Raw genomic sequence first — 8,619 nt, forward strand, 5'->3', positions numbered from 1 at the left:
TTTCTTTCTTTCTTTCTTTCTTTCTTTCTTTCTTTCTTTCTTTCTTTTTGACAGAGTCTCTCTCTGTCACACAGGCTGGAGTGCAATGGAGCAATCTTGGCTGACTGCAACTTCTGCCTCCTGGGTTCAAGTGATTCTCCTGCCTCAGCCTCCCCAGTAGCTGGGATTACAGGGGTGCGCCACCACGCCTGGCTAATTTTTGCCTTTTTAGTAGAGACAGGGTTTCACCATGTTAGTCAAGCTGGTCTCGAACTCCTGACCTTGTGATCTGCCCTCCTCGGCCTCCCAAAGTGCTGGGACTGCAGGCATGAGCCACCATGCCCAACCTCCCCTTTCCTATCTTTAAAAAGCAAATGCCCTAGGAAGGGTTATACCTTAAGTCGTTATCAGGTAACCCTTTAGCGACTGGATGAGGAAATGGGCTACAGAGTAGCTGCTTAGTCTCCAGACTGGAGGGGTTAGCACAGGAGGATTCGGGATACCCTGGGAGGGAGGTTTGCCAACAGCAAAACAAGGGCTCCACACTAGCGGCAAGAGACCAAGTTCATTCATTTCCCCTTGTTTTCAAAACCTTCTTGTCTGCTTACTTTGGTGTGTGTGTCCTTAGGCGCTGGTTCTTGCTCCAGGTGGCATGAGTTACCTTGCTTTAGAGGGCAGTTTTCAGGCAGGATTCATTCTAGGCAAAGTTCCACCAGCCAAAGCTCTCCAAGCATCCTGCCTCATCTACACATAGGAGTAAACAGAGCTTCAGCCAACAACTGGATCACATCATGAGACAGAGTAATCTGCTGTTTACTTGTATTCTCTTACCTCCTCAAGTTGTTTGAGACAGGCATAAAGACTTCCTTGTTTGGTAGGCATGGGAGGAATTTTAATCTTCTGCACACGTAAATGTGAGATTGTAGGATTTCTCTTGCCTTTATTATTGGTATCATCAAACACTACGTTGGGCTCGCTGTCCGCTAACAGCAATTCTTGTATTATTTCAGAGTTAGCTGGGAGTTAAAGTATCTTTGGACCTAACTTGGTCTTGAAATTGTTAAAAGGTATTGGGTACACCAAGAATGTCCTTGGGCCTCTGAAGGGGAGAGAAGGGACAGGATGGTCCCAACTCAGATATGTCTCCTGGGAAGGGGCGTGTTCCCCGCTTTGCGCAGGTCAGGCCGGGGTGCACTGCAGAACTGGTTTCCACCACTGTACCAGTCATGGAAGGGTTTCCATTAGCTCAGGATTGTAACTGTGTCCCGCTGGAGGAATAGCATGAAGTTCTGAAGATACTTGGGCCTTCTATATAACCCCCACTTCTCAGAGCATGTTCTGGGGTACAGCAGCATCAGCCTCACCTGGAAGCTTGTAAGAAATGCAGAATCTCAGGTTCTACCCAGCTCTACTGAATCAGAATCTGTAGTTTAAAAATAACCCCAGGTGATTCTTATGCACATTTAAGTTTGAGGCCCTTCTTGGTGGATTTCATTGTAAAGCAGGTGAGGCTTCTTTTCAGGACCACTAACTCTACTTTTCAGTATTCTTTTCTCTCAATAAAGCTTCCTTTCCCTGCATCTCCCTTCATTCTCTCCCGAAAGCACCCAGACAAAACCCTACTGACTGTGCACTCAACATAGCCCAGGTCCCTGACCTACTGGAGAAAAGAGACATGATTAAATAATTCCTATTAAGCTGTTAGTGACTTAGGATTTGAAGGGTTCTTTCTCATATGGATATTGCACTCTAAAATAGGATACTTAATGAATCACTGTTTAACCTAAAGATTATAGTTCCTTTCATAGAATTCGAGTCACGGTGGCACTCTGACAGAGACTGCAGATATCTGGGGATAGGCTGACTTTTCTAATCACTAATAGGATGCTATGTGGGTGACTATTTAATCCAACTATGTAACAGACTGGACCCCAAGTTTTGGGTGACCCCCAAAACTTCCCAGCTCAGTAAGCCCTCATTACTGCTCACAGGCACTGGATTCTTCGTGCTGCTTCTCAGATACTTCTTTCTTATCTTTATTATTTTGCTATGTTTGGCCACTTAAGATACAGACTCCAGTTTTGAAAATAAGGAATGGATTTTAGGAGAGTTTTTGATAAGTCAAAGAAACATAAAAGAAGAGAATTGTTGAGATATGATTCAGGAACTATTTCTGGAGATAGCTGAACCTATGCTTAATAGGGTGCTGGTTTTGCTGGGTGGCTTTGACACGTGACAACTGTTTCTCCTTTTAATTTCCAGTTATTGTAGAAATAAATCTGGCTTACATGGTATTTCTCCTTTTTATTGCTTGACCTGACTTTTTTTTTTTTTTTTTCCATGCAAGTCACTTCCTAGCAATTCACTCCAATATGACAGCAAGTCCCTGACTGTCCTGGGCCCAGGTATATTGACAGGTGAAATCCCTTAACATAAATTTTGTCCAAAAAACCTGTAAAAGACAGATGCTGGGAGATAGAAATGGATACATCCAGGTGTTACAGATGGGACATTGGCAAATGCAAGGATTGCAAATGTTGTATAAGTAAACACAATGTCCACAGGTAGGAAATTGCCAAAGACAGATGCTGTGAATAATGGTCTATGAGGTCAACAGACAGCCCTTTGCCCATAACATGGGCCTCTTAATAGACAAATAAAAGCTAAAACTTTCATGCAGAGTTCCAGTCCCCTAGTAGAGGATCTTTTTAGCGAAGGCACTCACTAAACAATGATGAGAGGACAAGTGTAACAACCTCCCTTTAAACTAATCTCCCTGGGTAACCTGCCAGGGAGTTTTTCCAGGAACATTAGCTACCAGCTCAAGAGCAGCCTTTCATGTAGATATTTTATGAGATGATTGATAGAAGTAGGGCAAGTGTCTTGGTCTCAAAATTTCTCTTCTATCAGCCTGCAATATGCCTGAAATTGCGCCATGAGCAATATATTTTTGGATTAATTCTCTACCACCAACAGGATTGATAGAGCAATCATTCATTTATTCATCAAATGTTTATTAAGCACTTACTACGAATCAAATACTATTCTTGGTAAAGGAATTTCAAAGGTAAGTACAATATGGTTCTTGCCCTTGAGATGTTCAGAGTCTAGTTGGGAATATAGGAGGTAGACAAATAACTACAGCAATATAACTAGTGCTTTGATACAGATAGCTGTAGGCTCTATGGGAACACAGAGGAAGAAGAACTCGACCTGGGACTCTTGAGCTGAGTCCTAAAGGAAGAGTAGGAGTTTGCACACAGATGCAAAGGATGGAGGTCTGCAGTTTGGGTGTGGGAGGGGAGAAGGAATAAGGGATGATTTTGGACCATTGGGCCATAAGGGTGAACATCCCTGTACCTGGGCAGGGATTACAGTTCTTGGGTTCATGCAGCATCATGTCAGTGTTGGCTGCCTATATATGCAGAGAGAGTGCTTCTGGAGATGGAGGTGGGGGTAGGATTTATGCAAAGAGGAGATGGAGGATGGCAGAGACCAGTGCATCTACTTGGATGCCATGGAAAGCCTGACAGCACTAGATTTTTCTTTCAGGTCATCACCTCTTCATTCAATTTGCTTTCCCATCCAGGTGCTTTTCTACCCAGTGGTGGTGCACCCATGACTTCAGCAGGGAGAGAGTTAAGACTTTGAGGATGGAAGCAAACCTCCATCTATTTTTTTGTTCGTTTGTTTCTGTTTTTAACATTTGTGATTTGGGTATCGTAGAAACTGTCGAAGATGGCTTAAATGAGGTCTGTGTGTGATAGGAAATGTTCTTAGCTCTGTGCTTCCCCAACTCTTTTAACATTGAACTGCTTTCTGCAGAACATCCATCTTGGTGGGCCTTTGCTAAATGCATAGAAGTGACAGCAAATAATTTAGCTGGTCCAACTACCTCCCTTATAGGGTTTACTTTCAGAGTTTTAAGGGAAATTTTCAAGCAGAAAATGCTTACATGGATAAAACTGTTGAGATTTAATTAGACTTTTATAAGAAATGTGACAGAATTTAGTTATCAAAGTCTGAGTAAGTGGTAGGCTGGGTGATGTGGAGACGTTGAATACCTTGACTTCCACTTCTGAAGAACTGGTTTTAAGTATCCTCTTTTCAAATAGTTAATTGTTTCTTATGTAAGAGATGGTGATCAACTAGTCTCTTTTTCCAAAGAGGAATAAAAGACGAAAAGAAAATGGTTGGAATTGTGGTTAATGATATTTGGGTTGGACCAAGAAAGACTGTTGGGTGCTTCAACGGATTGTCAAAGATGATAGAAAATTCCATCTTTGTGGTAATAAATACCCTGCTATATCTACACTTTTCCTTGCCAAGACTTTTTCATATTAATATTTCACTTTGTACTCAGAATCCATTCCTTGAAAGTTCCTTGGTTTATGGTTGAGGGAACTGATACTCAAAGAACATAAGAGCCCTGGCTAAAGTTACACAGCCAAGTGGTAATAGATACAAGGTTTAAACTCAAGAGTTCTTTCTAATACCTGATGCTTTTGTCTTCTAGACTGTAAATGAAAATACAGCAGAATCAGATCTGTCCAATAAATCCTGACTGAAGGCAGGAACTGAAAGTATTTCTTCTGAGGCTGAGAAAAATTCCATCTCTAATCATTGAAAGGGTAGAAATAGGCAGTGAGGTCCTAGTGTCTGCTGTGTTTCGCCTTTCTGGGTTAAAAACATACTTAAAATTGAGTGACCCTGTTGTGGAATAAAATCCAAACAACCTGGGTTGAAAAAGACTGCTTAGGGGCGTATGGGTCACAGCGCTGCTAAGGGCATTCTTGATATCCTCTGGGATAATGTGACCACAGGACACCTTGCTTGCTTGCTCCAAGAATCTCAAGAAGACTAAAAACCCCAAGAAGGGAGGCATATTGTTCAAGATCATGTTTGGGATAGAAGACAGAGTGAGAATGAGAAAGCAGAGATGTTCATTTGTTTTATGAACATTTACTTATCTGCCAAGGTCTGTAGCCCTGGCCTTCCCTGTGAAGAGCAGCAGCCTGCACCAACAGTCAGAGGCCAGGGCTGCCAAGCTAGGACCTTACAGGGCTGCAGCCTGTGCTGACCCAGGGTCTCCACAGTGCTTTGCTTGCAGATCCCCCCAAAAGAGCTGTGAAAAAGTCTGTGCCTCAGCATGCATTTTCAAGTTGACATCCCAAAAGTTTCATGATAATTGTAAATGGTTGTAAATGATGCAATTTAGGTGCTTTATAAATCTTGACAGTTTAACATAAAATTGTTGCATTACTCTTTTAAAGTTTCCAATAAAATATAAACACTGCAGCTATTTGATACCTTCTATTATGTATTCAAAAATATATAAAAGCCCTGTTTTTAACAGTCAAAGATTTTTCATCATCTCTTTTTCTCCTTGGATACGTATTTACATTCCATTTCCTTCTTAAAATTTTACCCTAATTCAATATATTTTTATGCTTGAAAGTCTTATACTGATCACACTATCATATTACTCTGCAACAAAAAAGATGTATATAAATTAAAATTTAAAATTAAAAATTTTATAACCATAAGGCTTTGTGTTGTACATTTCTTTTGGAGTGAATTATCATCACAGATACTATTAATATACAGCTGAGCAAAACAACATAATTACATTATGAGCTTTTCAAGGTAATTCTTAATATAAAATGTACCAGAAATATATATTTTAAAAAGATCGTGATTGAAGGGATATGTTGTCTGATTCAAGAGGCTTTCTAGACACCTGTATTTCAAATGTCTCCTTGTCTGGGCACCAGTATTTCCTAGATCTCCTTGTTTGGTGTCCTGGGGGCAGTCATACCACAGGGATATGGACCTGGAAGGATGCAGGGTGAATGACAGGTGTGCCTCTCTGCTGAAGTGTAGGATACGGATGCCCCTTCGAGAGACAGGAGAAGCGGCAGGTGGGCCCCAGGCTCTGCCCCAGGTTGTTTTCCGGTGAACGTGAAGACTGAGCACATATGGAAGTTGAGGATCTGGAAATGAATTCTATTAAATCATTACTTGTACACGAGTTTCAAGATGTCCTACACTACTCCAATCACTTTCCAAGTCCACTTGGGAATCTGTTAACATGTTCTTGATTCATCCACACAAGAATAGTTTGCATACGCGATTCAATATAAACACAAGCATAAATATACCTGTACTTTAAGAAGATTTTAAGAGGAAAACGTATTTTGGGGTATTTCATCTGCATAATCAGCTGCTATAGACACCATCACCAGTTTATCTAGAACAAATAAAACTATTATATATTACATAAATTATAAATGTTTTCAATATTACTTCATCGCAAGATCATTATGGTTACAGCTTGCCCTCCTACGAATTAGAATCATTGACTGATATTATGCTGATTGGAATAGAAGTCAGTTCAATGAATCAGAACTTGGCAAATCCCTAACCACACGTGGGTCAGACACATGGAGTTGTTGATTTATTCCAGCCTGTTAGTCAAGATAGTTAACATTATACTATGGTAATATTTTCCACATTCCTGGAGCTTAATAGAATACAAATCTATTTCTTGATCATACTATATCCAGAGGGGGCTAGTGAGAGGTTCTGGTTCACAAAGTCACTCAGGGATCCAGGGTTGATGGATGCTTCTCTATCTTTCAACTGTACCATCTGGATAATGTGGCAGGAGAAGGGAGAGACAGAATAATTGCAACAGGTCTTCCATCACCTCAAGCTGGAGGTGACACAGTCACTTCTATTTACATTTTATTAGTCAGGACTAGTCCAATATTTGTGTCCAAATGCAGAATGGTTGAGAAGTTCACTCTGCCCTGTGCCCCAGAGGAGAAGAAAACAGAATACTCTTGCTAACTAAACTATAGTAGAAGTTGATATGGGTGGCATTGGTCAATTGTTCATTGGTTAAAAAAAAAGATTACCAAGAGTTAGTGATTAATAATAAAATAATGGGGTTATATTCATCACAAAAAATCATTATGTAAGCAGGACCGAGCACGACAAAGGCAGAAAATCTAAATCTGCTATGTAAAGAGGCAAAAATGATAAATCTTGGGAGATTGAAACTTACCTTCAAGTATGACTTTGGCTGAAGGAAGACCTATCTAGCTGGTAGAGGTACTTCAGCTGGGTCATATGAAGACATGACTGGAAGTGTCCTGCCATACTTGACAACTCTGCCCAGCTCTTGTTTTCACCAGGCTCCACTTAGCCACTGAGTGGAAGTCATTTGGCAAGTTAATGACCGTCACTACTGAGAAGATATCTTTTTGGTTGCCCTCTTGACTTTGCCTATATCTAGATGTATTATGGAGCAATGACCTCCCTAGCAGGGTGGTGGTGATTAGCTGTAACTTCCCCACCCCCAGGTACTTGGAAAATGGCCTAATCAACAACTTAGAGTGAACTAGCCAAATGTAAATTAGTTTTATGGTATTCGAGTTTACCGTTCCAGGAATGCAAATATTTGCAATTATTCCTATCAGTGTAGTCTATATTCTTGTAGATTTCAGGGATGGGACTGCTGCAGGTTGACCAAAGGGTACCCCTATAAAAGATCCTTGGAATCTACAATTAGAACAGTGCATCATCTTTAAAAAGGAGGTTTTAGAGAACAAATACCCTTTTTCATCTGTTGAGCTGGCCAGGTCCCAAATGTCATATCAAGTAAAGGGTTACCTGACCTGTGTCAGACTAGGAACCAGAAATGTTCATGGCTGTATAACCCTAGTCTCACATGACTTCTGATACTGTAGGAAAGCAAGCTGGAAATTAACATGTGGAATTCTAAGAGAGATGCATGCAAAGTGACCATTCAGGAAAGAATAATCCAGAATGCAAATACGAACTGAGCCATCATTTATTATTCATCCTTGCGTGAGAGGGAGAAGAACCAGGGGTCAGAGAAAGAAGACATTACAGATTGAATGCCAGCTGAAATATGGAAGGAAAGGTGAGTTTACCAAGAGTTATATTAACAGGAGGACTGTGAATAGAATGAGGGTTGATGGCTGATTTCTGATGGCCAGATAAAGGTGTTTACTCTTAGGACCGTGTTTTGAAAATGACAGAGAACTTAGAATGCGTTCAGAGAAGGGTAAAAAGAGAAGAGAGAACATTTATAAAGCTAATTAGAAGAGGAAGGTTCTGAAAGCCCTACTGAAAAGAACACTTTTCAGCTTCCTTTGAGAAGACATTTTCTATATAGCTCCATTGAATATGTTTGAACTGGCCTGGAATGGTTAAGAAGGTAAAGGGGTTAGGGAGGTTGAGGATCAGAATGGTCTTTGGTCCACTTCTACCCAGCTGAGTTGGCTCGGCCAGGTTACTGAACCTCTCCAAGCATTCAGTTTCTCTAATTAAATAGCCGAGGGTGATTCACTGAAAGGGTTGTTTAAGTGTGAGACTGAGTTCTGTGGGAAGCAGCATCTTCCATAGTGAAGCACCTTTGTCACCACTCACTTAAGCTCTAACATATGGCAATAACTTCTGTTTTAAAGTGAAGAAACTGAGCCCCAGTGGGAGAGAGAAAGAGGTTGCTAAAGTTTCAGGAAGTAGTAAATGTTGGACTTGAGATTCAAGTGAAAATGGATGAAGAAACATTCATGTAGGTTAGGGTAGTGTAGTGGGTTGAATAGCGGC

Source organism: Piliocolobus tephrosceles, chromosome 10 (assembly GCF_002776525.5).
Source record: "Piliocolobus tephrosceles isolate RC106 chromosome 10, ASM277652v3, whole genome shotgun sequence".
Taxonomy (NCBI): domain Eukaryota; kingdom Metazoa; phylum Chordata; class Mammalia; order Primates; family Cercopithecidae; genus Piliocolobus; species Piliocolobus tephrosceles.